At 43.8% G+C, this 23,249-nt stretch overlaps 1 long non-coding RNA gene across 1 annotated transcript; it reads left to right on the top strand.

The window, feature by feature from the left end:
* The first annotated feature begins 2,064 nt into the window (after window positions 1–2,064).
* On the top strand, window positions 2,065–10,982 carry LOC125642436 (uncharacterized). Its single transcript, XR_007358400.2, has 3 exons — window positions 2,065–2,158; window positions 5,970–8,764; window positions 9,157–10,982. It is a non-coding gene; the product is annotated as an uncharacterized LOC125642436 (long non-coding RNA).
* The last annotated feature ends 12,267 nt before the right edge of the window (window positions 10,983–23,249 follow it).

Raw genomic sequence — 23,249 nt, 5'->3', positions numbered from 1 at the left:
GTGGCCTCTTTTGCCAGATTCATGTCCCCTCAGTTAGTGGAAGTGTTGTGGAGCATAGGGACCTACATAGGTATAAGAATCACTTCACGAAATCTCATCCACATGTGTAGGATGGAAGTTGGCAGCCAAATGGACAACGGGTGCAAAGCATCAGACATTGGTTTGGCAAGTAAGATGTTTTTTGCCAAACACCCTTGTGCAGTGGATCTTGTGTGGTTCCATGGCATATAGCAGGGCAGGATTTGGAGAATGTGTTGTCAGGAATCAGGGCCTGCAGCAGAGCTAGTCTCCAGACAGCCTAATAAGCACTGCTGGTCCTCTGGGTGTCTTTTTCGGAAAAGGACCCAGAATATCCACAGCTACTCGCTGAAATGGAACTTCAATGATGGGGAGTGGCTGGAGAGGAGCTTTGACCTGGTCTTGGGGTTCTCCCACTCTTTGGCATACTTCACAAGACTGGACATAGGTAGAAACATCCTTGCCCATTCCCTCCCAGTGGAATGACCCCCCCCCAAACGGTCTTTGGTCCTGTTCACCCCAGCATGGCCACTAGGGTGATCGTGGGCTAAGCTCAAGAGCTTGGCCCAGTATTTAGTTGGAACTACCAACTGTCTCTGAGGATGCCAGTCTTCCTGGTGTCCACCAGAAAGAGTTTCCTTGTATAAAAGTCCTCTTTCTACAACAAACCTGGATCGATTAGAAGAGCTGAGAGGCGGTGGGTTGCTCCGTGCCGCCGTCCAAGCTCTCTGGAGGCTTTCATCTGCTTCCTGTTTGGTCTGGAACTGTTCCCTTGATGCTGGAGACATCAGTTCCTCATTGGATTGTGGACCTATGCTTGGTCCCTCTGGAAGCGATGTAGGGAATGGGGCTGTTTCCGTTGACTGTGAACCGCTCTCCGCTGGGACACTATGTTGGGGTTCAGGCTCTGGCTGAGCCTCTTGTGTAGGGTTATCGGCTGCTGCCAGTTCAGGTTCGGTGGGGCCCTCTGGTGTTGAGGTTGCAAGTACTGGATTCAGTGCTGGCAATGGGTCTGGTGTTGGTTGTTCTGCTGGTTCCGGTTCTGGGACTGGTTCCATCTGGGTCTCTGGGACTGGATCCGCTACTGCTGTTGCAGACATTGGCCTGGGGTCCAGGTCCATCACCTCTGACCGAGTCCTGATAGAAGTTTCCAGAACAGAGCTAGGCCTCATGGCTTGTTTAGCCTGGCTGCGGGTGACCGTTCCCACCCTCTTGGCCCGCTTCACATGATTGGCCAAGTCTTCCCCCAACAGCATGGGGATGGGATAATCATCATAGACTGCAAAAGTCCACATTCCTGACCAGCCCTTGTACTGGACAGGCAATTTGGCTGTTGGCAAATTGAAAGAGTTGGACTTGAAGGGTTGAATTGTCACTTGGATCTCTAGGTTGATTAAATTGGGGTCCACCAAGAAAGCATGGATAGCTGACACTTGTGCTCCGGTGTCCCTCCACGTGGTGACCTTCTTCCCACCCACACTCACAGTTTCCCTCCGCTCCAAGGGTACCTGGGAGGTATCTGGGCCTGCGGACCTCTGGTGTGATTCCGGTGCAATGAACTGTAATCTGTTGGGGTTCTTGGGGCAGTTGGCCTTTACATGCCCCAGCTCGTTGCATTTAAAACATCGTCCAGCTGATGGGTCACTGGGGCGAGGAGGGTTGCTGGAGAACGGGGTGGTGGGATGATAAGGTGTCTGGAGGGTTCTTTGGGAGGTAGGTGGGGCCTTGGGTGGCCCCCAGTAATAGGGTGTGGTCTGGGGTTGTCCCTTCTGGTCTCCACTCCAACTGTGACCAGTTTTCTTCTTCTCTGCCACCTCCACCCATCAGGCTCCAATCTCTCCTGCCTCGATTACAGTTTTGGGCTTCCCATCTAGGATGTATCTTTCTATTTCCTCAGGAACACCCTCTAAGAATTGTTCCATTTGCATTAGGAAGGGCAAATTTACTGGAGATTCAACACTTGCTCCTAATATCCAGGCATCCCAATGTTTCACAATGTGGTGGGCATGTCGAGTAAATGACACGTCTGGTTTCCACCTTAGGGCTCTGAACCTCCGACGAGAATGCTCGGGTGTTATCCCCATTCTGATTCTCGCCTTGGATTTAAACAGTTCACAGTGTTCACAGTGCTGAGGAAAAGGTAATTAGTATGGATTATTTTTCATTTTAATATGGTGTTAATGCCTCTCACATTGGAAATAATAATCCTGCATTTTTAATTTTTTTAGCATAGAACACCCTGATTTAAAAGGGACTCTGGGGACCCACAAAATTTGCATATTAAAGCAGGCTGGTGTTTATACCAGGTTTCAATAAGTCTACAGCTAACACTCTATACTTTCAATTATAGTGAAGGTGCCCTATATCCACAGTACATTAATGTTTCATTGCTATTCATTCCTTGTCATTTAGTATGAACTTGAGTGGAAAAGAGACTTTGCTTCAATGAGGTTTCCTTGCAAAATGCTGAAAATAAATAAAAGCAAATGTATAATGGAACTGTTTTCACTCATTCAACAATTTAACCTGAAGTAGTTATACAGTTATTTTTTATTTAGTTGGGTTATAAAATATTTATACAGAAATATTCACTGAGAAGCAACATTTCATTCAAAGGGCGATTGGCAGGAAGGGGTAAGTTAAACATGAAAAATATATTAGAACACAATACTCATTATACAAATACTAACAAAAAAAATCCCACCCACCCCCCCACTTAGCACATAATTTTCCAAAAACGCACATCTGCAACAAAGCTCTAGTGGAGTGTACAGTAAGTGAAATTTGTTATTTTTGTACAGCTGTTTATCTGTGACATGCCATTTCCCACTGGTAGGAGCGGTAAGCTGCTAATTCACTTGCATCCTCAATGACAAACATAACCTTCCTTTTTTTATCCCTCCAATTGGAACTGGTCTTTTTGTGTGACTCATACCATTATTATTTATTTATATTACTGTGTTGCCAAGAAACCTTAACCAAAGATCAGCCCCCCTTATGCTGGGCACTGTACAGACAAGTATTAAAAAGATAGTCTGTGACCCAAAAATAAATAAATAAATAAAAAGTTGACAGTACACAGTCCTGATCCTGCAAAGATTTACCCACATGCTTAACTTCAAAGCATGTGAATCATACTTGATCCTGCAAAGATTTATGTACAGGCTGAACCCTCAGTATGTGAGTAGTCCCCCAGTTGGGCCACTCAGATGCTTAAAAGTAAAGATGTGTATTGTGATGTGACAGCTGAACAAAACAGATAAAAGGGGTAGGGAGGATGAGATAAGAAAGGAGAAGGAGATAAAAGGGGGAGCAAGGAGGAGACCAGAAAAGCTCCCTGCTTACCTAGATTGTTGTTCCATGTCTTCCATGGGATGCCCATTTTATTCTGGGTCCAAATCAACAGTATGGTCTTAATTTTGAAGGCTTTTTAATAGAATAGCTCCTGCCTTGGGAGACCAGATTCATGAACTACTGAGCCACCAAGTCAGCTATGTTCTTCCAAAGACTCAGTACTGAGGATTTCTGGAGCTGGAGATTCAGGGCATATTTGGCAAAGAATTTCTCAGCCATGGACAACCCTATGAGAGGAGATGAAGCTGAGTCCTAACCAGACTTATTTGCAGAACATGATGAGGACCCGGATAAATTTGGATAATTGGTCTGAAATCAGCAAGATGAACTTCAGTAAAGAGAAGTGCCAAGTACTATACGTAGGAAGAAAAAAGCAACTGCACCACTACAAAATGGGGAATAACTGACTTGGTTGTAGTACTGCTGAAGAGGATCTAAAGGTAATTGTGGATCACAAGTTGACTAGGAGCCACCAATGTGTTGCAGTTGCAAAAAAAGATAATATCGTTCTATGGTGTATTAACAGGGTTATCATGTGTAAGACATGGGCGATAACTGTCCCGTTCTACTCAGCACTGGTGAGGCCTCAGTTGTCAAATTCTGGGCACCATGTGATGAAGTGGAGAAAGTCCAGAGGAGAACACAAAAATGATAAAAGATTTTGGAAACCAGAACTATGAAGAAAGGTTAAAAAAAACTGGGTATCTTTTATCTGAGAACAGAAGACTGATGAGGAACCTTATAACAATGTGTGTGTGTTTGTGGAACAGGACATCAGATGACTTTTATTCTAATCTTGACAGGCTCTTTCTATCCAAAATGCAGTATAAGGTTGTGCAACTTTTACTGTGAGATTACTGGTGAGATTGACTAGGGAATGCTTTCAATTGCAAAAGGCAGAATATTTCAAGCATGTTTGATTCCTGGGACTTACTAGAGGCCTAGAATAATAATCATGTTTTTTCATATCCTTTGTCCTGTATTAAAATTCTTATATTTTTCAGTAAGCTTATCGCTTAGGGGAAATTGAAAACAGATAGAGTAGACTGTGATGCTCCGCATTATTGTTAAGGTGGAAGTTATTTATTTGCCAAACAAAGGGTGGGCAGGATAATGTGAGGCCTTGGCCGATTTACATTCTATCCTGTACATATTGTCATTTTTTAATCCATATCCTGAGTCAATTTTAGTCAGCTTATTCATGGTTTGCTTTCTAGCACCTTAGAGCTGTACCAGGAAAATGAAACACTTAGCACCTGCATCACTTTGGGCCACTTCCAGCCCTCTCCCCTGTGATCATGTTAGATGCAGTAAAGGGGGAACAGGTTTTGGGGAGTGTACAGAGAGAGCAGGCAGAATTCTGCAGGGCTCACCCTGTGCTGTCCTTCATAATGAAGTAGGAATGAGCAGAAGATCTGCTGCTATTTGCGTGGCTAGCCATTGCCCCATGCAGAGCACAGGCAGCCTCAGAGCTGCAATAGAGGCTATGGAGCTCTGCCTAGGGCAGAGGATTCCTACTTGCAGAAGTAGACTTGGGAGATACAGAGAAAAACTTAAAAAACAACAACAATGTAGAATAGAGGCTCTTTGTGCTGACCAGTTCAATGGAATTTCACTAAAAGTGTTTGTTTCTAAAACCTCACAATTCCTTGTGAAAGATCCAACCCTCAGCTGGGTTCAAGTACTAGAATGAAAAATACTCTTCTCTCTGTCGTGTACCAGCAGCACAAATATCAGGGGCTAATTACGTCCTTCCTCCTCCAAGAACCCTGTTTTGAATGCTAGAATACTAAAAGCTGATCTTTCCTAATAACAGTGCTACTCATTGATTAAGTCCAGGTCTACACTACAAACTTCCATTGGGATAACTGTAATACTCAGAGGTGTGAAAAATCCACACTCCTGAGTCTCTACCCTCAGCTGGATTAACTATGCCTATGGGAGAAGCCCTCCTGCTGGTGTAGCGGCGCCTTCACTAACGCGCCACAGCAGTGCAGCTGCACCATACGTGTAGACAAGCCCTAAAACATAGTGCTACGTGGAGGTACCGGATAACTTGATGACATCACTAGATGAGCCACGGTATGTTCTTCTGCTAAACTCAGTGGAAGCCATTTGAAAACTCAGCTTGAGAAAGCAGCAAGCTGGATGCAAGTCTCAAAGGTGCCAAAGCTCAGGGGAAGAGGGACTTGGGTTGGGTCTGTCTCTAATTTGATCGTATATAAATAAGTAAATATGAATAAACATTTTTAATGTAATGTGCTTAACGTAAAGCTGCTGCCCTTGTTCTTATGCCCTTGTCTTGAGGAATGAAGTATTTCCATTGTGGTTTCAAAAACCGTTCCTGCTTTGACAGACGTGCTTTCCATTGCTAAACAGAATCTAAAAATGTAGTTCCTGTGCTCTGCTGAGAGCTGTCCACTAGGAATTCAAGGTCTGGCTAACAATCTTGCTAGCTGACCCTAGGGTTGTTATAAATCTCTATCTAAATCTCATATTTGTAACTTGGGCCCTTTCCTATTTGAAACCCATTCATTTTGCAAAGTCTCAACATAAATATCAATATCATCTTATGTCACTGTGTCATCTTCTTTCAGAATTAGATTCCTATATATTGTGTTTGTCTGAAATGGGCCTGGATCCTGCAAGCAGCTCCACATTGGAAGACCCCGATGCCCAGGGGAGCTCCTCTGAAGTCAGCAAGGCTCCATGGATGGGGAGACCCCATATCTGCTCTGCTGAGCCATCAGGAAGTTCTTGTCCATTACGGGAGTAATCCCAGCTCAGATGCTTGTGGAAGAGACATGGATGAGCAGGTCTGATGGTGGGAGGGGAGATAAGCAAACCCTAGACCTGCAAAAGGCCAATAGGTTGGGGCATCTCTACTGTGCAAATTTTACCTCATATCAAGAGAATTATGGACCTGCCTTTGCTATTTTTTCATAGAGAAGATTCCATTTAGCATCCGGTGCCAATTTCCTTTTATAACTATTCTAAGGGGGAGTAATGTAATTAAAAAAAAAAGAGAAAGAGAGAGAGTCACATTAAAAAAGGATTACCTACATACAGTGTCAAGTAAGTTAAAAAAGAAAACAGGGCTACATTTTTGAATGCATTCATCCAATTCAAAGCTACCAGCATTGTCTTTGGTGTAAGATCTGGAGTACCAAGTGATATGGGGGAAGTGACTGGTCTCTTGGGACTGAGAGAAACCTGATGTGTGATTTTGGGTTTAAGTGACCTTTTACCACAAAATCCAGTTTGTCAGGGTGGCAAGATAGGCTGGCGAGTCTAAGAGACTCCATGGTAAGACTGTTACAGTGATCCAGGAGTTCACAGTTGTTGGGAACAGGGAATGGAGGTAAGAAAATTGGAATCATGTTTTGCTAAACGGGGAGATGGGAACAGGGAATGGGGGTAAGAAAATTGGAATCATGTTTTGCTAAAGGGGGAAATGGGAACAGGGAATGGGAGTAAGGAAGTTGGAATCATGTTTGGCTAAGAGTAGGAATGGGAACAGGGACAGGTGTCAGGCTCTGTGGTGTCAGAGCTGGGAAGGAGGATACTAAGGAAGGAAACTGGAATCATGCTTGCTGGAAGTTCACCCCAATAAACATTGAATTGTTTGCACCTTTGGACTTCGGGTATTGTTGCTCTCTGTTCATGCGAGAAGGACCAGGGAAGTAAGTGGGTGAAGGAATAAGCCCCCTAACATCTTGGTGCCGGTGACTCGGATGCATCGCATTGGATAGGTGAGTGGCAGCCTGTAAGTCCCTCTCCCCAACAGTCCGCGCAGCTGCTTGGAGGGGGTATCGCGAACTCTCGTGATGGTAGTTGCGGGTTCTGGCAAGCCAGGGTAAAGGATTTTTTGGATAAATGGATAAGGGAGAACCAGGGCCCATACCAGGTACAGGGGTCAACCTGGGATGAGATTAAAAAGGAAATGGAGGAAGTGTTAGGGGACCCAGAGGGATGGGGGGTGGCTGAGGAGCCCACCCTCCTTGGTACATGGGTAGTGGAAGAAGGTCCCTGCCCATGGGGACTGAATGCCTTCCAGGGAAAGGAGGCACTTCAGTCTGCTTGTGAGAGGTTTGAAGTAAGGGCAGCATTATGGGAAGCTGCCAGTAATCTTTCAAGTTTGGTGCTGCTTCAGCAAGGGCTGCTGAAGGGTTGTAAATTAGTTAGGGATAGTGAAAGATGATTTGGCACAAAAGGGTTTAATGTCAAAAGCAGAGTTAACAGACTACCTTTAGAGACTGGATCTGACACTTGGTCCTGGGGGAGTGGAGAAAAAAAAAAGTTTCAAAGTGCAACCTGCCTTTCCACACTCTTTTGTTTTTCTGAAGTTTTAATGGAGGGTACTTTGGATACTTATGTGAGATGTCAAGAAAGAAGTTTTTGTTTAATGATAAAACCCAGTTATATAAATGTAACTGTATGTGCAACTCTGTGCAGTCACATTGGATGGAAGCTTGGTAATTAAATTATCCAAGGGGGTCAGGTAGAGTGGCTACTACCACCACTATGCTTCTGTCCCCAGAAGCCTTTACAGCTATTCTGAGGGAAAATTGGCCCTTTTCCCACAGAAATGGTCTATAAGGGACTGCTGCAGGCAGCAGGCAGAGAGAGAATCTGATCAAAATTATTTGACTTTTGGGTAATGTAATCAAAATCACTAAAGGATGGAAGGGGTTTCTTTTGGAACTTAACTTGGCTGCTCCTGGTTGTGTCTAGTTGTACAAGATGGAAGTGTAATCAGGGTACAGTTGTGTAAAAAGAGTAATCACAGTGCAAGGGATGTTAGGCAAAACAGAATTTTGTGTGTGTGTGCACAGGTAAAAGAAAAGGAAAAGGGGAGGAATGATGGGAACACTGAGCCTTGGGATGGCTCTGGGGGATTAGATTGTTGCTTTGGTGGGTGTGCATGAAAACTCTGTAGGCATGGGGGAGGCAGTTACACCTTGTGTAAAATTAATTTGGCTAATATGATGTTATGGAGGTTAAACTATATGGAAGGAATTTGCATTTTCCCAGGACATGTGCGGTGTATATTGGAGAAGGGTAAAAGAAATGCAAATAAAACATGGTACTTAATTAAAATCCTAATAGGGCTCCAAAAGGAGCCACAATAGGTTTTGCTTTCTTTTTCAGATCTCTGTGTGATTTGGAGCAGGAGAGGAAAGTAATCAGAACTCTGGTGGAAGTAAAATGCTTCCCTTTTAAGACAGTGTCTGAGCTGCTAACAGCTTTGGATCCAGAAGCAAGCTAGTAAGCCTCTGTGTAAATGCAAATTACCTAGCTGATGGGCACAAAGGAGCTGCAAATAATGAACACATCCGGTCAGCAAACAAGCTACTAGAAGACTCAGATTATGGCCCTCCAGGAAAGGGAGGTGAAAAAACAAGTCAAGCCTGAAAATAAGGGGGACAGGTTAACCTTAAGGGGTGTGTGTGTGTGTGTGTGTGTGCAGTGCTAAAATCTGAAGCTGTGTCTCAGCTATTACCTGAGAATAAACTTAAAGCTTGGTACAGCAGAGAAACTATTGCAAACTTGGTCTGTTGTACAAGAGGGGAAACTGAGGTACACCATCTCATGAATTTCATAAATGACCAGTGAGTGAGGTAATTCACTAGCCTGACTTTAGAATGAAATAAGGACAGCCTGGAGGTAATTCTTCTGTTTTTCCTGCAAGTAGCAAGGAAATTTGTAAAAGAAAGTGGTATTATTATTAAGCAATAATCTGTCCCCACCAGGGGAGTGAAAATTGTTTCTTTTGTTTTTCAGACACTCTACAAGCAAGCTGGCGCCAGCGGAAGAATAACTCAGAATACCATGGATCTATGTTTTGTGTTGTTTGTCTGTGGTGTTTGTCTTGTTGCTAGCATTGTTGTGTTTTAATGAACAGAAAACCTCATGATGTGGGTGGGGGATGGCTTCAAAAGGCTGACCTTGGGGGGAAAGATGTGTATGGGAATGCAAAATGCTCAACTAGGAGGCCAGCATCTGTGTAATAGCTACCGTGGTACCTGGAAATGGAATGGCAACTAAGGTGGCCCCCACAAGCCCTATGGAACTAATGAGAAGGGGAGGAGCTCACTGGGAATCAATGGAGGGGTGTGTAAAATAGTGTAAATCAATAGAAGATGTTTGGATGTGCCCCTCTCCTGTGACTATAGAGGAGCCTATGCAAGGGGTGGACAATTGGGTGTACTATGTATAAGGTGTTTTGCTGGGAATGTACATATTACTGGGGGCACAATTACACCAGCCCATAACCAAACTACACCCATCTACATGCTGCTATATGGACTTTGGTGCACAAATGGATCTGTGAATCTTACTGCTGTGAATAAGCCAGGGCTTACTGCCTGATTCCATACCAAGTGGTCAAGCTGGTTTGGACAATATCCCATCTCTCTGTGAACATTCAATGGACTTATGATATGGACAAAAGCAAGCAAAACCTCCAGAGGCAGCTTGTTGCAACTGCCAGCAACTGGACACAAGATCGTGACCCCATCGAAGGAGGAGAGGCAGTGTTTTGGGGGTGTCTCGGATGTTGGACCATACTGCAGTGGACAGGACTCAGTGTTGCTGTGGATTTTGTATTGTTAACTGTACTTATGTTACGTTGCATATGGAGATAATCTATAAGTAATGTAGTAAGCCCTCCAAACCCTACAGTGTACTAGACAACCCGGACCCAACCTTCTTGGGCCTGCTATAATGGGAAGTCTGGAACACTAATTGGAATAGGCGTGGTATGCCCGTATGAGAGAAGGTGCAGGGCACTATACTACACATGGGACAAATGGAATATCGACACCTTCCACCTTGATGCCTGGCCCTATCAGGAAATGTGTCGCCATATGTCCTATGATTTTCCAGGGATACCTGGGCAGGAGGATCCCAAAAGAAAAAAAAGGGGGTGGAGTGTTAGGATATAGATATTCAGGCCTGTCTGTAAAGGCCTATACTCTAAGAATTCAGGTGTATTCTTATCACTTGGCTAATTATAGAGGTATAAAAGAAAGAAACAAAATCACTGTCTGCTGGTGTAAGGGCCTTCTCTTACTGTGACAGTCTGAGGCCCTGTTCTTAGGCTAAGGCCTTTGGCTAAGCAGCAGAGGCAGCCATAAGCTGGGAAGCGAACAGTCACATCCTCACATTCCAAACTAGTCACATTGAAATAAGGTGCTATTGGGCTGTTAGGCACTATCAGGACAGGATTGTATTCCTATCACCTCCAGAGAAAGGGAAGTGCCTAGAAAATGTAAAAGGAAACTTAGTTTGATAGCATCCTGTCTGGCAAGAACTCACTTATCAATAGCTGGGATGTGGAATCCTCACTTCCGTATTGTTTTGTCATTATAGTTCCCACTTTGCTATTGTTTGTCTGTATAATCTCTGTCTGATTCTGTGATTGTTCCTGTCTGCTGTATAATTAATTTTGCTGGGTGTAAACTAATTCAGGTGGTGGGATATAATTGGTTACATAATCATGTTACAATATGTTAGGATTGGTTAGTTAAATTTCAGGAAAATGATTGGTTAAGGTATAGCTAAGCAGAACTCAAGTTTTACTATATAATCTGTAGTCAATGAGGAAGTGAGTGGGTGTGGGTGGGAGGGTGGGTGTGGGAGGGAGATGGGAACAGGGAATGGGGGTAAGAAAATTGGAATCATGTTTTGCTAAAGGGGGAGATGGGAACAGGGAATGGGGGTAAGAAAATTGGAATCATGTTTTGCTAAAGGGGGAAATGGGAACAGGGAATGGGAGTAAGGAAGTTGGAATCATGTTTGACTAAGGGTAGGAATGGGAACAGGGACAGGTGTAAGGCTCTGTGGTGTCAGAGCTGGGAAGGAGGATACTAAGGAAGGAAACTGGAATCATGCTTGCTGGAAGTTCACCCCGATAAACATCGAATTGTTTGCACCTTTGGACTTCGGGTATTGTTGCTCTCTGTTCATGCGAGAAGGACCAGGGAAGTAAGTGGGTGAAGGAATAAGCCCCCTAACTCTGGTTTGGTGATATCTAATCATAGAACACACCACCAGTTTGGGGTGTCTGCCCTTGTTTTCAGACAATCTGCCCTGACTTAGGCACTCACAGTTGTGAGCCATTCCAGACAGCATGATAACCTCCACCAGAGCTGAATCCTTGGAAGAGTTGTCTGTTGTCATTCCAGATGGTATAGCAATACTGGAAAGCTTACAAGATTTGCCATATGATGGATCTTCAAACAAGCAGTTTCAATTCTTGCTGGAGATGGGTGAAAAAATTGGGCTTTACTCTGTTTACCTTGTTTGGCAAGGAATGAAGATGAGCACAAAGCAGCTCTGTTCACCAAATCAACACAAATGTCATTAACACAAACCACATCTCTCAGATGTGGCAAAGTGAGATTCCATCCTTCTCCTCTTTTTTTTTTTTTTAAACAGAATAAATGGATGGACTATTACGGCTCCTTTCCTTCAGACAGAGAAGACTGAGAGGAACCTGCCGTACTTGCTGCTATGCCTCCACTACAACTGCCGGTGCCATGGCTGGGCTTGCAACATCAAACCCTGCCACTACTTCTAGGGCTATTGCTGTCATATCATTCCATCATCTTTTCTCATTTTCCTTATCACGTTCATCTCACCTAAATTTAAGGCTCTTGGCATGACACGCTGATGCAGCCAGAGTGGCCAAGGATGGTGTTTTACCCAACTCATACTTTTACTGACAAGCTCTTCTCACCTTTACCTTTTCTTCCAGTTTTCCCCACCCCCCGTCATTGTTGTCAAATTCATACAGTCCCCTGGCCCCCTTCCCACTGCTTCCCTGGCCCACCATGAGAAGAAGGAAACCAAAGACGTGTATTCATATTTATCAAATATGTTTTTATCTCATCAGAACTTCTGAAAAGACAAAACCCTTTTCATATAAACCAAGTTTGCCAAGAAGGCTAGTGGCATTTTGGGCTGTATAAGTAGAAGCATTGCCAGCAGATCGAGGGACGTGATCGTTCCCCTCTATTCGGCATTGGTGAGGCCTCATCTGGAGTTCTGTGTCCAGTTTTGGGCCCCACACTACAAGAAGGATGTGGAAAAACTGGAAAGAGTCCAGTAGAGGGCAACAAAAATTATTAGGAGGCTGGAGCACATGACTTTTGAGGAGAGGCTGAAGGAACTGGGATTGTTTAGTCTGCAGAAGAGAGGAGTGAGGGGGGATTTGATAGCTGCTTTCAGCTACTTGGAAGGAGGTTCCAAAGGGGATGGAGCTAGACTGTTCTCAGTGGTAGCAGATGACAGAACAAGGAGTAATGGTCTCAAGTTGTAGTGGATATTAGGAAAAACTTTTTCACTAGGAGGGTGGTGAAGCACTGGAATGTGTTATCTAGGGAGGTGGTAGAATCTCCTTCCTTAGAGGTTTTTAGGGTCAGGCTTGACAAAGCCCTGGCTGGGATAATTTAGTTGGGGATTGATCCTGCTTTGAGCAGGGTGTTGGACTAGAAGATCTCTGAGGTCCCTTCCAACCCTGATATTCTATGATTCTAAGTGAGATTTAGGATTTAGGTTGATTATTCCCTCTTGGGACTAGCAAAACTGAATGCACTTCAACAGGGGGGAAAAAGATGATTAATTCATAAACTAAATTACTTCAGATGTGGAGACAGACTCCGAGGACAGCATTTCAGTGAGTGGAGCAACTAACTTCTCTTTGGTTCCATAATTAGTAATTTTTTCTCAGTTTGGATTAATCATTTTCTGATTGAGACATTTATTGTTTTGGACAATCCATTTCAGCATTAATTACTCCCAATTCAGGGATCTGTTGTCCCTTGGATATATGTACATCCTGATTCAGGGGAATGTCTTCAAGGCTTCCATTAACTCCCATAAGCACAATGACAGGCCCATAGGTTTTAGAGCATAATTTTTGTTTCTTTCTTTATGCTTTTTTCCTACACATTTTCAATAGTGTTAAAAAGGGACAGACAAATTGGTTTGGACAAAATGAGAATCCATCCAAACCTTGAATTGAACCTAAACTGCTTGTGAGATTTGAATAAAGTTGGGAAATTACGATATATAAATTTCATTTGGTGTGTGGAAGGTACCTGTTTGACAGCCCTTAAAACTGAAGTCTTTTATTGATCGCCAGAACAGGCAGGCGAGGTGGAAACAGCAGTGGTATGCTGTCACACAAATGTGTTCCAACTTTAACGTGGAGAGGGCACTAGTAGGAGTAATAGGGCTTGTTATGTTTGTTATGGTAATGCTTAAAGACCAGTGAAGAATGTGTTAGATGTCGTACAGGCACAGCAATATAAACTGTCCTTGCCCTAAAGAGCCTACAATCTAAATAAAGACTACTGAGACTGGCAATTAGGATGCTGAGATGCTCTTTGTTCACAGGGAGTGTTGCCTAGAGGTCAGGGGCTTAGGTCCTTCGACCTGCAGAGGGGGTTTTGGTAGGGGAGCCTGGGCCCTCCTACTCCACCAGACTCCAGCCCAGGGCCTGTGAGGGGGACAAAAGGGTCTGACACCTAGAAGTGCCTTAAGGGTGCTATCCTTCGGTCACTTCCTTCCACCCCTCTATTGTCCACAGTTTGCAGTCTGTACAGGAAAGCGTGAAGGGGTCAGCTCACCACATGGTGTTTCTTCGTGTCCAGGTGTGGCATAGGAACTCTCTCTCGCTTGGAGTGCAGCTGCCTCCTCTCATGCCTTGGCCCTCGGGCCAGGTCAGTTCCAAGTCTCTCCCCTTCAAGGGGCAGTCCGTAAACAAAATACAGGGAATAAACACAAATAAACTGGGTTAGTATGTGAGAGGGGGAAATGCCTCCCTCTCAGAGTCAATCAGAAGCCGATCCTCCCTTCTCTCATGGAGGGACCTCCGAGCAGCTGTGAGTGGGAGACATTCTGCTTTCCCTCAGTCCTTTCTTCAGGAGCTGCAAGGTAAAGGTCCTTTCTCTTCTCTGGCCTGCCTTCAAATGAGCTGTTCTGCTCCCTTTTAACTCCTCCTCCAAACTGTGCATCCCTTGCAGTTGCAGAGGGGCAGGGCTGGCTGAGCCCAGAGCAGCTCCTGTTGACCTGTTGCTCAGTGTGGGGTTTGTATACCCCATAACAAGTGCCATTTAATACTAGTTATTCTTTTTTTGAGGACAGGAAGTGGAGTGAGAACAGCTATTCCACAAAGGCTGCTAGACATCCATTAATTGGATGGTAGCAATTTTCTGTCATTTTCTTCTTGGCCAAACCAAACTAAGGATGACCTAGTAATGGAAAGTTCTTATTGCTATTATCCGGTCCCCGTGAGCTTGTGTTACACTCCTTCTGCTGGCAAAAAAATAATGTTACCTCTAGGAATATCAATCCAATTGCTTTCACAAGCACTAAACTCACTTTAAATAATTTCTATTAATTATCTAAACAAGGCAATCGTACACCAGGGAGAGAAGCATGATACTCTAAGGTCAATGTAATGGTGTCTAGTAGATAGCATTAGGGTCTATTTAAACACATTTCTATTATATATACTATTTTCTTATTAAAGTCTTCTTTCATCCAGAACAAGAAGCTACTTCCTAAGCTGTGTGATCTCTGTATGCTTTCTGAACGGTCTCTAGCTTTAAAGCCTAGCAATGACAAATTGTTGGTAGTGAGGTAGGTTGCTGGAAGGATGAACCAGGAAAGGGAAAAAGATCACAGCACAGCTGTGGGTTTTTCACTGCTTTCCTTTGATCTTCTCTCCTTCTGTTTGTGTTTCATTTTTCTCTTCCAGGCTGTCAGTGGCAACAGCTAGGAATGCTGATGAGACTATACTAAGTTCAACCTAAAACTTTCATTACTTTGGTGAACTTCTGGTACTGTAGTAAACATCAGACCCACATAGGTTTGCACAGGGCTTCCTGGCTGTGGGTAGTGGCTGGTAAGCTGTTCCACTGTTGTTCTTACTTCAGGTGGTTTTGGTATCCAACAGCCCTACCTGTACTCCTCCCTCCTCTTCCCCTCTCCCCCACAAAAAACAGAGAGCATGACTTGGGAGCTATGCACTTAGCTGCTCTGTTGAATGATGGCCCAAAATAAAGGATGGAGGAGGAGAGGACACTGTCTCACTTGTTGAATAGGCCTGATGTCCTCTTATCTGCTCTTTCAGTTATCTGAATATTTCTCTGAATTATAGTGCCAGCCCTATCCAAAACCAAGTAACTCTGATGGAGCTCATGGCTGCCTTATAGGAACCAGGGTCTTCTCCAGTATCTCAGAGTACCAACAAGGTTGGAGGTGGTTGAGTAAGATTGGAGCTGGGGGTCCTTCTGCTATCTTTGCTATTGCAGAGATCACATTTCAGGGTCCTCAGAAAAACAACATGGACAGCATTTCTTTGAAAAGGAGAATATTATTGCAAGAGGACTAAATCAGTATTTCACCTTCACTGATCTCTGGGCTCCTAAGCTCCCCATTACCAACACTGCTGAGGATATTGACAAGCTGAGCAGCTCTCCTGGACCACGGCTGCCTTGCCTTTTCATAGATCCTTAAGGAATGCAACTGTCTTTGGACACCTTTGAGAAAAGCATAGCTCATTCCTAGGCAAGTGTTAACCCTTGGAGAGTAATGTTTCCCAGTTACTTGGCAGAGCTATTTGGATGTTGAAATGTTAAAGCTTTCCATCTTCTCAGCTTCCCCCCCCCCCACCACTTACATCCTACTTTTTGACTTCCCCCTTTCTTTTTCCCCAGATTCCTACCACTGACACTCTCAATTTTCCCTGATTTTTATTTTGCAATTTTTTAAATCAAAATATGTTTACATCATTATCCGCATTTTGTGTTTCCCCAAATCAACATTTTCTATTGAAAACCAGGTTTTCAGTAAATGAAACATTTTCAATAATGATTTTGACAGACATTTTGATAAATATCTAGTAATAGTGTCACATAAGATTTCTACAAACAAACAACCCCCCCTCCCGAAAATTTAGATAAATTCCATAATTTTCTTGAAAAGGTTTATTTAAAAGAGAGAGACTTTTGTAGATGAAAATTTTTGACCTATTCTAGTCATGAAACTGCACCTCCAACTGGTACCAGCATTGAGCCTGCAGTCCTGCCTCTAAACAGAACATTAATTAGAATTTAATGAACAAAATATTAAATATACTGATCTAACCATAATGCCATATCAATATACTTTTGTGCTGAGAATAGGATTTTACTATGTTAGGAGTCCTACATAGCCAGTAATATGGTGACATATTGCTTTGTTATACTATGTGGGTCCAGAATCCGGTCTGAAGGAGCTCACATACAGCAAAGTGGTAGAGACCTCATATTTCTTGAATGTTATATTAAACTTTCTGTATGATTCAACCCTGGACCTTTTCCGCCTCTTTTCTCTTCTTCATGCTGTGATGAATGTAGGCATTTTGGTAATATTTTTTATGATTCCTATGCCTCCGTGCCTCTCTGTGCTTTGTACTGTTTTGCACTGAATATAAAGAAAAGGGACAAGGCATCTGACTCATGTAGGAGCCTAGCTGGTGGAGACCAGAGTCATTAACTAGCTGAATAGAAGTTACATATGTGAATGGAAGATCTGGAGGAGACAGAAGAACCCCCCTCCCCCGATACTTGGAACATTCACACCTAATGATGATCAGCTAAGAGGAGATTTTCCCTACCCTCTCTGCAGGAAAGCGGAGCAAAAACTCAACAGACAAAGGGGGACAAGGTGTCACATGGCTGTGTTTACAAGCTCACAAAAATCTCACCTGGGTCTAAGATAAAGGAACAGAGACAAAGAAAAGGGAAGTGGAGATGGTTCCTACAGCAGCATGGCTCAAGAAGAGCATTAGCCAGTATGGATTATCACTTAACCTTTGCTTCTCTAAGCCGACGGGTGAGACCTCTCCCATAAGCTTAATAACTCCGCTTCCATGAGAAGCAGTAGTTATGTCAGTGGGAGAAGCGCTGTCTACATAGGGGGTTAAGGTCTATATAAGTTTGTCACTCAGGGGTGCGGATTTTTCATACTCCTGAGCAATATAGTTATATTGAAGTAAGTATGTAGTGTAGACCAAGACTAACTAATTGTTCCCTTGTTTGAAAAGGCTGTCTCCTGCCATTGCAGGTACTTATTCAGAGCATTTCACCCTGAAGGGATAAAGAACAAGCCTCCCACAGGAGTCTGGCTTGGCTGGACTTGGTACCGAGAGGCAGAGAGAGATAGCCAGGGATTGCTAGTGCTCAAAGGTCCAGTTTCAGCGTCGTGGAGGCCACCAGCCTGCCTCTGTGGAACTGTGTGGATGCTTGGGGTCAGGCACACTAAAGGGGTACCTCCAAGGGACTGGTTACAGGCTGGGGCAGAGACCATACCATTTGACTCCGGGACATACACCTATAAAATGTACTGGCAGTGGGAAGGAAATGGCTTTGTGCTTGACAATTTATTTCATACCTACCTTTGACAGGGTGTACAAATCCTGAGCCAGACTGGAAGGATTTAAGGAGGTGCTCTCGGCTTGAGTAGCCTCTCCCTGCGACACCTGCAAGGCATGCGAGGACTGGAAGAAGAGCTCAAAAGAGGAGAAGCCTAGCTCTGCGTGGGATATATGTTTAGTCCTTTCAGCTCCTGGGGAATGGCCTGACAGAGGGCCCAGCCTTCCCCTATGCCTGTTAACTGTTCAAATACTCTGAAGGAAAAGCAGGCTGGACTGTGAACAATTACCAGAGGACACTGAGCTGGATTGAGGCATACCCAAGGCTCCCTGAATGAAGAGAAGCAGGCAGCTTGTTGGGACTGGTTTATTCATTTCTTTTCCTTGTTGTTATCATCCTTTTTTTGTTTCATTGGAGGACTGAAAGGGGTAAACTCCAGAGGAACTCAACCAGAGGGCTGAATTTCCATCATCAGGCTGATGATGCTGACCACCCCCAACCCAGACAACCAGAGCCTGAGTACAGGACCCCATCACATTCCAACAGAGTGATGCAGAAGAGCTAGGCCTTGAGAATACCCATTTATAATTTTTTGGGGGGTCCGGGGGAAAGGATACTAAAGAATGTTAGCATGGAGTAGTTTGTGAATTCCTTGATGAGAACTGAAATATTGACTCCAAATAGCAGAAACGCTGCCTGCCAGTAGTTAAAAGGGAAATGGCAGGTTATTATTTTGTTTGAGAGGTCAAACAAGATCAGAATTGCCCTTTGGCCAAACAGTTGACTGTGAAATGTCAGTTAAACAAAAATCATTGTTTATATTGCACATCATGGCCCACTGCATCTCTGCAAGAAACATGGAACAGATGCATTATGGCATATTTGAAAACAGTACAGAACCTTAGAGACTTGGTGTCTAACCATGCTGAATAAAAGCATCAACTAGTTTCACATGTGAATAAACTGAACGCTATGGACAGCCTCTTTTAAAGAACTAGGGATGATAGAATCCTAATAGTTCTGTTGGGCTTCCTTAATTGGTCCTCAAAAAATCCTACATGTTGTTGATGTGTGTTTATCTAGTACATAAATACTATTCTCAGTAAAGGTGCATTGTGTTTACCTTGTATTTTTAGTCATTTCATCTGCCTCACTAGGGTTTACGCATCACATAACTCAGAGGCAGAATTGTCTCCTCCCTCACCCTGTCCCTGAGGAATTGTCAATGATACCTGACTTAGTAGCATCAAGAACCAGTTTAAAAGCTTTTTGCAAACCTACATTCTATTTTTCCCCCTCTACCATTTGCCCTCAAGGAAGAAAAAGGACCAGAAAAAAAGACAGCATTAAAAATTTACTTTCCAACAGGGATTTTTACTTGCAGAACCAGAGAAGCAGAAGTGGATAAGCTTGTAGGCAGTATGTTATGAGGATACTGGAACACAGTTTGCTCAATGTGTATGGATAAGAGGAAGGAATATATCTTTTTCATTCAGAGCTAGGTCATGGTACAGACAGCACCACAGGAATATCTGTACCTACCAGCAAGTAGAGTGTGTGTGAGAACAACACTAATTCAGTACGTAAAGTAAATATCAGAAAATTGTCGTTTCAGTTTTGTGAAAGACAGACTCATATCAAAAGCCTCATTTAGGACAAACCTGCAGACGTTTGTTAGTGAAATCGACATACATGGCAGAATGTGGAAGAGCTCAGAGTTCAGGTTAGCATGCTACACCACTTAATATCAGTATGATTTCTGCCCGTCTGACCAGCTGTCACACTGTCACAGCCGGAAGAACTACGCTGTCACATCCCCGCTTGAGAGAAATTGTGGTACACGTAAAAGCACTGTGAAGAGATTGATGGGGGTGGAGTTAAAAGAGCAGATGCTAAAGGATAAATTTTCTGTGCACAAAATCAAACAATTATTTTTTAAAAGTACTTAAACTGGAGGCAAACTTATATTTGAACATCATCTTGATAAATATACCAGGCTATGAGGATAGGGGAACCGAATGAAAGAAACAGAGAATCTGAAAGTCAAATAAGAATACGTATCAGCAACAAATAAAATATTAAATCAGTGGCTAGCAGCCTCAGGAAGTCAAAGCAGATTGACATCAATTACTATTGATGCAAGGTATGGGTGGTGGAAGCCAAGAATAGGGAATATCATGTAATGATCACAATGAGCTATCTCTGAACATCGTACCAGAAGGATTCATGCATTAACGGTGCTCCAGGGCACCTGACTACCATGACAATGGACAGAGTATCCGCACCTGAAAGGAAAAAGCAGAAAGTGCAAGCACTAAGGCAGGGTATGTCTGTACTGCAGCTGGGAGCCTGCTTCCCAGCTTGGGTAGGCAGACACCTTAGCTCTGCTTGAGCTATTGTGGTACAGGTAACGGTGTTGCCAGGGGGAACACGGGCAGCAGCTCAGGCTAGCCTCCTGAATACAAAGCCTCCTCAACTGCCTGGGTATGTACTCGCGGTGGCTAGCTCGAGTTACTGCCTCTGCTACCCCAGGCTACACTGCTATTTTTAGTGCACTAGATCCAGTGGAGCTGGCATGTCTGTCTACCTAAGCTGGGAAGCATGCAGAGTAGTCGTAGCCTAAGAGGAGAGCAAACACAGTTTTAGCCTCTTTGTTCAGGATTACATGTTTCTTAATGACAGGTTTCAGAGGAACAGCCGTGTTAGTCTGTATTCGCAAAAAGAAAAGGAGTACTTGTGGCACCTTAGAGACTAACCAATTTATTTGAGCATGAGCTTTCGTGAGCTACAGCTCACTTCATCAGATGTTTACCGTGGAAACTGCAGCAGACTTTATATACACACAGAAATCATGAAACAATACCTCCTCCCACCCCACTGTCCTGCTGGTAATAGCTTATCTAAAGTGATCAACAGGTGGGCCATTTCCAGCACAAATCCAGGTTTTCTCACCCTCCACCCCCCCACACAAATTCACTCTCCTGCTGGTGCTAGCCCATCCAAAGAGACAACTCTTTACATAATCAAGTCGGGCTATTTCCTGCATAGATCAAGGTTTTCTCACATCCCCCCCACCCCCATACACACACAAACTCACTCTCCTGCTGGTAATAGCTCATCTAAACTGACCACTCTCCAGGTTTAAATCCAAGTTAAACCAGAACATCTGGGGGGGGGGGTAGGAAAAAACAAGAGGAAACAGGCTACCTTGCATAATGACTTAGCCACTCCCAGTCTCTATTTAAGCCTAAATTAATAGTATCCAATTTGCAAATGAATTCCAATTCAGCAGTTTCTCGCTGGAGTCTGGATTTGAAGTTTTTTTGTTTCAAGATAGCGACCTTCATGTCTGTGATTGCGTGACCAGAGAGATTGAAGTGTTCTCCGACTGGTTTATGAATGTTGGCCACATAAACACCACCCTATACCGGAAACCTACTGACCGCTATTCCTACCTGCATGCCTCCAGCTTTCACCCTGACCACACCACACGATCCATCGTCTACAGCCAAGCTCTGCGATACAACCGCATTTGCTCCAACCCCTCAGACAGAGACAAACACCTACAAGATCTCTGTCAAGCTTTCTTACAACTACAATACCCACCTGCAGAAGTAAAGAAACAGATTGATAGAGCCAGAAGAGTTCCCAGAAGTTACCTACTACAGGACAGGCCTAACAAAGAAAATAACAGAACGCCACTAGCCGTCACCTTCAGCCCCCAACTAAAACACCTCCAACGCATTATTAAGGATCTACAACCTATCCTAAAGGATGACCCAACACTCTCACAAGTCTTGGGAGACAGGCCAGTCCTTGCCTACAGACAGCCCCGCAACCTGAAGCAAATACTCACCAACAACCACATACCACACAACAGAACCACTAACCCAGGAACTTATCCTTGCAACAAAGCCCGTTGCCAATTGTGCCCACATATCTATTCAGGGGACACCATCACAGGGCCTAATCACATCAGCCACACTATCAGAGGCTCGTTCACCTGCACATCCACCAATGTGATATATGCCATCATGTGCCAGCAATGCCCCTCTGCCATGTACATTGGTCAAACTGGACAGTCTCTACGTAAAAGAATAAATGGACACAAATCAGATGTCAAGAATTATAACATTCATAAACCAGTCGGAGAACACTTCAATCTCTCTGGTCACGCAATCACAGACATGAAGGTCGCTATCTTGAAACAAAAAAACTTCAAATCCAGACTCCAGCGAGAAACTGCTGAATTGGAATTCATTTGCAAATTGGATACTATTAATTTAGGCTTAAATAGAGACTGGGAGTGGCTAAGTCATTATGCAAGGTAGCCTGTTTCCTCTTGTTTTTTCCTACCGCCCCCCCCCCCCCCCAGATGTTCTGGTTTAACTTGGATTTAAACCTGGAGAGTGGTCAGTTTAGATGAGCTATTACCAGCAGGAGAGTGAGTTTGTGTGTGTATGGGGGTGGGGGGGATGTGAGAAAACCTTGATCTATGCAGGAAATAGCCCGACTTGATTATGTAAAGAGTTGTCTCTTTGGATGGGCTAGCATCAGCAGGAGAGTGAATTTGTGTGGGGGGGTGGAGGGTGAGAAAACCTGGATTTGTGCTGGAAATGGCCCACCTGTTGATCACTTTAGATAAGCTATTACCAGCAGGACAGTGGGGTGGGAGGAGGTATTGTTTCATGATTTCTGTGTGTATATAAAGTCTGCTGCAGTTTCCACGGTAAACATCTGATGAAGTGAGCTGTAGCTCACGAAAGCTCATGCTCAAATAAATTGGTTAGTCTCTAAGGTGCCACAAGTACTCCTTTTCATGTTTCTTAATAGTGCTAGCAAGACTAGTGTTATGTGCTGGGTTGTGTTAAAACTGCATTGAGACTGATAGGTGTGTAGTCACCCTTCCGTTAAAATAACTGCAACTAGAAACCCCCATCTGAACCAAAAGTGTGACCGAACTCATACAGGAGTCAGTGTGACCCTCAAAAAAGCTAGAGTGTTTTTGGGTCTGGTGTTGGGTGAAGAGGTTTGGGGCTCTAAACTAAGAAACTGCTCCTTTTGGTCTTGGTTCCTTCTGCATTCAGAGACATGGGATTCTGTAAATAAACAAGCTCACATCAAAGAAAATACCAGACTCCATCAATTTTCTGTTTCCAGCTGGAACATTCCCATGGCTCTGAAATTTCACTAGCTGCTTGGAGTGAAAAGGGACAACAGTACCTAAAATATCCCTACTCTAGCATACACACAGTATTTTACCCAACATATTTTGATAGCTCTGGAGGAACCATTTCAGGCTGAGTAAATACTAGAGCTGAGTGAATATTCTGTGGTTAACATTGTATAGAGTGATGAATAATGTTTATCTTTCTGTTTGTTATGGATCTTCAAGCAATATAAAGTTTTCTTAACTGGATTTGCTAATCAAATATTTTCTGGGCTGTA

This window comes from Caretta caretta, chromosome 1 (assembly GCF_965140235.1).
Source record: "Caretta caretta isolate rCarCar2 chromosome 1, rCarCar1.hap1, whole genome shotgun sequence".
Classification (NCBI taxonomy): Eukaryota; Metazoa; Chordata; order Testudines; family Cheloniidae; genus Caretta; species Caretta caretta.
This window is presented reverse-complemented; position numbering and strand designations above follow the sequence as displayed.